The sequence below is a fragment of the Zea mays genome, chromosome 9 (assembly GCF_902167145.1).
Source record: "Zea mays cultivar B73 chromosome 9, Zm-B73-REFERENCE-NAM-5.0, whole genome shotgun sequence".
Lineage (NCBI taxonomy): Eukaryota > Viridiplantae > Streptophyta > Magnoliopsida > Poales > Poaceae > Zea > Zea mays.
This window is the reverse complement of record NC_050104.1, coordinates 74,245,522-74,252,653: the sequence shown is the minus strand read 5'-3', so window position 1 is coordinate 74,252,653 and position 7,132 is coordinate 74,245,522.

The following is a 7,132-nucleotide window of genomic DNA, read 5'->3' as shown; positions in this document are numbered from 1 at the left end:
CCCTTCCCAGGATCGACATCTTATTTGATCAACTGACTGGGGCGAGGGTATTTTCCAAGATTGATCTCAGGTCGGGCTATCATCAAATCCGTATTCGGCCCGAGGATATACCGAAGACTGCGTTTACTACGCGATATGGATTGTTTGAATACTTGGTAATGTCTTTCGGGCTCACAAATGCTCCTGCCCATTTCACTTATCTAATGAACTCGGTATTCATGCCTGAATTGGACAAGTTCGTGGTAGTCTTCATTGATGATATCTTGATATATTCCAAGAATGAAGAAGACCATGCTCAGCATTTACGGATTGTATTGACGCGCCTAAGGGAACACCAGCTATATGCCAAGTTCAGCAAGTGCGCGTTCTGGCTGGAAGAAATTCAGTTTTTGGGGCACGTATTATCAGCTAAAGGAATTGCGGTAGATCCTAGCAAGGTCAAAGATATTCTGGAATGGAAACCCCCAACAACTGTTCACCAAGTCCGGAGTTTTCTTGGACTAGCTGGGTATTATCGCAGATTCATACCAGATTTCTCTAAGCTTGTGAAGCCTGTTGGGGACTTGTTCTTAAATGCTATGAGTTAAGAACAAGGCAACACAAAAAATGTTAAACATTAAGATCCTTCGTCCTTCGAAGCATTATTTCCCTTAGGATATAACGGTTCCCGGACGAAGGTCATGAAGGATTAACCTTCATCATTATAATATACATTAGTAAAAGACGAAGCGTATGAAACATAAAAGATAGCGTGAGTAATCGTATAACATTATTTATTTAACTTTATTAACTCATCATAAAGGAATAGAAACAATATTGAATTATAAATGTACCTTCGGCTTGAAGGGAAATGAAAATACAAGTGTGACGCAAAAGCAAATGCCAAGTCCGCGTGAACAGTACGGGGGTACTGTTCACCTATTTATAGGCACGGGGTACAACCCATACAAAATTACATACATGCCCTTTACATTTGGTGATAATTCTATAGCATTCTATCGAGGTCTAAATGGCCTTTTCATCTTTAAGTCGGTTCCCCTTTCTGCCAACATGCCGAAGCTTTCCTGCTTCACAGCTTCGGCACTGTGTCAACCTTCGTATCTTTTGAGCTTCTCCCTTTCTGATTCAAGTCCGAAGATACCTGTTCACACATTATACTCCAGAAACATTGTTAAATCATGTTTTTGAGGACCTTCGGAAGCCGAAGGCCCCCAACAGTAGCCCCTCGCAATATTAATTTGTTTGAAATAATAAATTCAGATTGCGATATGAACGAAGGCTTTATGCCGAAGGTCCGAAAAAACACCTTCCCTTTGCTAGAATAGCAACATTCAATGACAAGTGGGGTCTTTCAACTTTCAACGCATCAAGCGTATAAATACGGCCATACCGCAAACTTTTTTTGCACGCTTTCTGGCCAACCACTCCTGCTCACTCATTTTTTAGCTCTTGTGCACTGTGGTCTGCTAAGTTTTTAGCTTTGCAGCTTCGGCTTTTAGAAACAGTTTTTTAGCGCTTCCGAAGATGTCTGAAGCTGCTGAGAAGGCTGCTGCTGAGATGAAGCTGAGTCTTGATGAAGAGAAGAACCTAGGGTTTCTTATAGCGATGTCGAAGTCCAACACAAAAAAGATTACCAAGGAAATTCTGGAGGGGCTGTCTGAAGATACTGGTGACAGTGAAAGTTATGATATGGACAGCGGTGGCGAAGACTCCGAAGATCGCCCCTGGCGACCAAGCCATTCAGTTTATGGTAAATCGACTATCAAAGAGAATCATCTTGTTAATATGAGAGGAAGGTATTTCCGGGATCTGTCTATTGTGAGGGCGGACGAAGGGGAAAAAACTTGTCCACACCCTGAAGAAAATGAAGTTGTGGTGTACCGAAGCTTTTTGAAAGCTGGATTGCGATTCCCCTTGAGCAGCTTCGTCGTGGAGGTGTTGAAAATCTTCGAAGTCTATCTTCATCAACTTACTCCCGAGGCAATTATAAGGCTAAATATCTTCGTGTGGGCCGCGAGGAGTCAAGGTCTGGAGCCTGACGCAAGAAGCTTTTGTAATGTTCATGAATTATTATATGAAACAAAGCCTTGGGGCAAAGAACAGTACCATAACAACTTTGGCTGCTACAGCTTCGTTTCTCGGTCCGGGGCAAGCTGTCCCGTACCAACCTTTCGGAAGAGATGGCCCGGGGATTGGATGACAGAATGGTTTTATGTGAAGAATGACTTATCAGCACGAGAAGACATCAAAGGTATAATTATGCGTCCTATTTGGCAAAGCTTCGGCCTTCGGAGGCCGAAGGTTGAAATGAACGAAGCCGCCGAAGAGTGCCAAAGAGCCTTCGGCGTTGTCTGCTCTTTTATAGGAACAAGGGACTTAGTACAAGAACATATCGCCTTCAGGGTGTGGCCGCTTGCTGAGAAATGGGAAATGCCACAAGAAACCATAAAAGAGGCCGACGAAGGTGAGCTTGTGAGACTGAAGTACACGTTCAAATTTGGAGATAAATTTATTGAGCCAGATGATGAGTGGTTGAAAAGCATTGACAATTTAAGTGATGAGCTACTCGGGACCTACTCGAAGGCTGAAGATAATGCAATGTCAGCAGCCTTCGGAGGCCGAAAAAAGAAGAGACTGAATCGGGTATTTGATGCCATTGGGTTTGTCTACCCTGATTACTGCTATCCCATTCGAAGGCAGAAGAGAAAAAACACAATCTCTGCAAAAGAAGAAGCTGCAGCTGCTCCCAGCGAGCCAGAACCCAAAAGGAAAAAGATAAAGGTTCTTACGCAACGGCCTCGTTATATTGAACCAGCTTCGGTGCCGGAGTTTACCGGGAAGACTTCTTCAGCCACCGAAGCTGAAAAACTAATCGAGCCAGCCTTGTTGCCAGAGACCGCAGAAACGGCCGAAGTGCCACCAAAGATAGAATCAGAACAATCAAACATTTTGTTGTCAGAAACAAAAGAGAAAACCGAAGCGCCGCTCACAGAAAAAATTGAGGAGGTAAGAGAAGCAACTGAGGGCTCCAAAACATTAGAAGTTTTGAGTCCTACAGCAATTATTGGGACAGCAAAAAACCAAAAGGGGCCATCAGTGACCCCAAAAAGGAAAAGAATGGTAAATGTACTAGACGTCTTGGAGACAATTAAGTCTTCAAGCACAATTCCAAAAAAGAGTGTTGAAGTTGCTGAAGCTTCTACTGAAGCTTCGGCTCAACAAGCTGAAGCTGAAGCTGGGCCTTCAGAGCCCTTCAAAGAACATCCTTTTGAAACCGAAGCAGTAAAAATTCCGGAACCAATATTAGTTGAAGAAACGGACACCGTCATCCCCGAAGCACCTGCCGGCATGCATGATTACATCATACGACATGCTTCGGGGAAAAAGCTATCTGAGGAAGAAACTCATGAGGCCAACCATTATGCAAAGGAGCTGAAATATCCGAAGGGGGCAGTAATATTCAATGGAACAAATGAAGATGACTTCTTATACTGCCTGCCTGATAACAAAGAGCTATCCGTCTGCCGAGAGATGGCGAGAAGCATAGGCTTTCCGAAGCTTGAAGCTGGGTTAAGTGCCATGACGAAAGAGGATCTCGCAGACAGCCTTGCGTACAACAGCCTGAAGGTACGGGAATTAAACACTTGAGAAAAAACCCCCTATCTTTTTTTTACGCAACTCATTCCTTTTTTCTTATATAAATTCTTTTTTCATATAGGGCCTGATCCTAAGCAACGCGTTACGAGCGCAAAAGAGCGCCGAAGATGAAAGTTATGAAATTGCGTTTAATAATTTACGCTCCGAAGTTATCAGACTGAGAAACGAAGCTTTGGAAAAAGATAAAATTTTACTTACACTGGTAGATAAAGTGAAAAAAGACGAAGCTGCTTCAAAGGCCCAGGCCGAAGCTCAAAAATGCGAGATTAAAGATCTTCAGAAACAGCTGGCTAGAGCTAAAGAGGAGCGCGCGCTTGAGGAAACGAAACGAGAACTTAGTGATTTTATGGTCAACAAATTGGAATCAAAAGTTAAGGAGCTTCGCACATCTCAGGGGAAATGCTATGTCAAATCTGTAGAATGTGTGAATAAAATTAAATCCAGCTTCGCCAGCGTAGGCGCCTTTTCCAGCGAAGAGAACTTCTCTCGAGGCAATCCCGAAGGTCCGCTGGAATGGATTAGCCACGAAGCAGAGGCCTTCGAAGAGATTCTGAACAGTCGTGGCGACATATGTGCTTTTTCGGGCGCCAGAGGGATTGCTTCCGTCTTAGAGAAGAAAGGTTGCGAACATGTAAAATTTTTAGCTCAATCCGAAGCTACCTTATCTACCGAAGACATCAAGGACCCCTCGGCCGAAGCGAGCGTGGTTGGTGGCAAATTTTTTACTGATATCTGGAACGACGGCGGCCGAGGAATGGCGCGAGAGATCATTGAAAGAAGCGAAAAAGGCATTCATGATGCTAGAAGAGTAGCAGACGCTGCCGAAAGGAGTAGGGAGCCCGAAGGACAGTTAGGTACCAACTAGTCGTTCTTGTTGCGTTGTAATTTTCATTTTAAACTTTGCTCACGATTTGTAAAAATACTGAAGAAGTGTTCTCTACGCTCAGAAACTGTTGGACGATCTGCCGACCCCCACACAAAAGGGGATGAAGAAATTAATCAAATGGCCAAAACTATCATGGACAAGGTTGTTGACCAACTTCTGAATGAAGCCGCCGAAGCAGTGTTGAGGGAAGATTAGGTGCTATTTGGAAAAAACATTTAAAGTGTAATCTATGCAACACTTTGTACATTTGAATGTAATATACAAGTCTCTTTTCATTATTGAATTCTTTACGATGCATGAAACTTTAAATACATACCACTTTTGAGCCTTCGGCGAAAAAACACCTTCCCTTCTTTTCATGCGTCGTGAAGAAGATAGCCTTCGTCAAAATTATTCTGATGAATGACATCGATGCCTCGTGAAAACATTTTCCGAAGCTATGGAACTTTGATATTGATCTGATAAAGTTCGCCCATGTTTCGTAAAAATATTCCCCGAAACTGTATTCCGAAGCTATACAATTTCAATGTCACTTTTTCAAAGCATCCCTTCGAAGGTTGAGAGTGTCCCCTTCTCTTGCCAAATGCGATATGATGTATGATGCTTATGCTATGCAAAATGATGTGATGATGTTATGTTATGCATGTGACATGTGTTCCGAAGATACACATAAAATATATTCGTAAGCTCTGCATTCCCTTAGGAACGTCTTTGGAGCTTCTTCGTCTTTTACTTAGACGGCATCAGCGTTGACTTTTCGCTGTAAGCCTCCCTTAGGAGCTTCTTCGTCTTTTACTTAGACGGTATCAGCGTTGACTTTTCGCTGTAGGCTCTGCATTCCTTTAGGAACGACTTCTGAGCAGAAAACTTACGCTGCGCTCCCTTTGGAACGACTTTTTGTGACTTTATAAACTTACTCTGCGTTCCTTAGAACGACTTTTTGTTACCCCGAAGGATTTTTAGTCCGAAGGTCCTTCTTGGTAACGGAAGAAATTTTAGGCTTCGGCAACTTAGGCCTGTGAATCAAATAAATTTTTCTCGTGGAAACAACGAAATTATTACATGGAAACTATCAATGTTTTTTGCTTCACAGAAAACAAAACTGAATAGAAAAGACTGCTATCAAAGGTAGGATATGTCAATAAATGTGCTTCGACTCTGGCACAGTGCTGTTGACTGTGCGAGCTTCGGACTGTTCTCTGAAGTCCCTCTGCTGTGGAGCGTATTGACTCCCTTCTGGCTGTTGACCTTGCTGCAATGGAGGTGGAGGCGGAAGCTGCTGCCAGGAAGCTTGAGGTTGACTTGCCGAAGCTACAGAAGCCGCAGGGTGGTTGTCTATGTATTGTGGGACATAAGGCGGATGAAACGAAGCAGTATGCATAACCTGCTTCGACTGAGCTTGTTGAGATGCAGCTTCGGCTAGTTCCTTTTGCTTCTGGATTGTAACATGGCACGTCCTAGTGGTGTGGCCCTTGCCCTCTCCACAGAATAGGCAAAACAGTCTCCTTGGCTGATCTCCGAATCTTCCGCCGAAGCCCCTGGCGCCTCTGCCTCTTGGAGCTGGTGGCCGAAAGGAAGTTTGTTGTTGCCCCGAAGCCTGTGAGGAGCACTGCGGCCTGTTTTGCTGACTCCCCTTATCATCATTCTGAGTGCTGTGAATGGAACGGACATGCCTCGGGTAGTATCTCCCTCCGAAGCCCCTGGTCATCTCAGAAAATCTGAAGGCCTCCTCCCTTCTCTGGCGAAAGTCATTGTCGGCACGAATGTACTCATCCATCTTTTGGAGCAATTTCTCCAAGGTCTGAGGAGGCTTCCGAGCAAAGTATTGAGCTGCAGGTCCAGGACGAAGCCCCTTGATCATGGCTTCGATAACGATTTCATTGGGCACCGTTGGTGCCTGCGCCCTCAATCGTAAGAACCTTCGGACATACGCCTGAAGGTATTCTTCGTGATCCTGAATACACTGGAAGAGGGCTTGAGCTGTAACCGGCTTCGTTTGAAATCCTTGAAAGCTGGTCAGTAACATATCCTTCAGCTTCTGCCATGAAGTGATTGTTCCTGGCCGAAGGGAGGAATACCAGGTCTGAGCAACATTCCTGACGGCCATGACGAAAGACTTCGCCATGACTGCAGCGTTGCCCCCGTACGAAGACACTGTTGCTTCGTAGCTCATCAAGAATTGCTTCGGGTCGGAGTGGCCGTCAAACATGGGGAGCTGGGGTGGCTTATAGGATGGAGGCCAAGGAGTAGCCTGCAGCTCAGCAGACAGAGGAGAAGCATCATCAAAAACAAAATTTCCCTGATGGAAATTATCATACCAGTCGTCTTCGTTGACGAAGCCCTCCTGATGAAGGTCTTTCTGATGAGGCCTTCTGTTCTGCTCATCGTGAGTGAGATGGCGAACTTCCTCAGAAGCTTCGTCAATTTGCCTTTGCAACTCAGCTAGGCGGGCCATCTTCTCCTTCTTCCTCTGCACTTGTTGATGTAGCATCTCCATCTCTCTGATTTCTTGGTCTAGCTCTTCTTCCTCAAGCGTCGGGCTAACAGCTTTTCTCTTCTGGCTTCTGGCCTCCCGAAGAGAGACGGTCT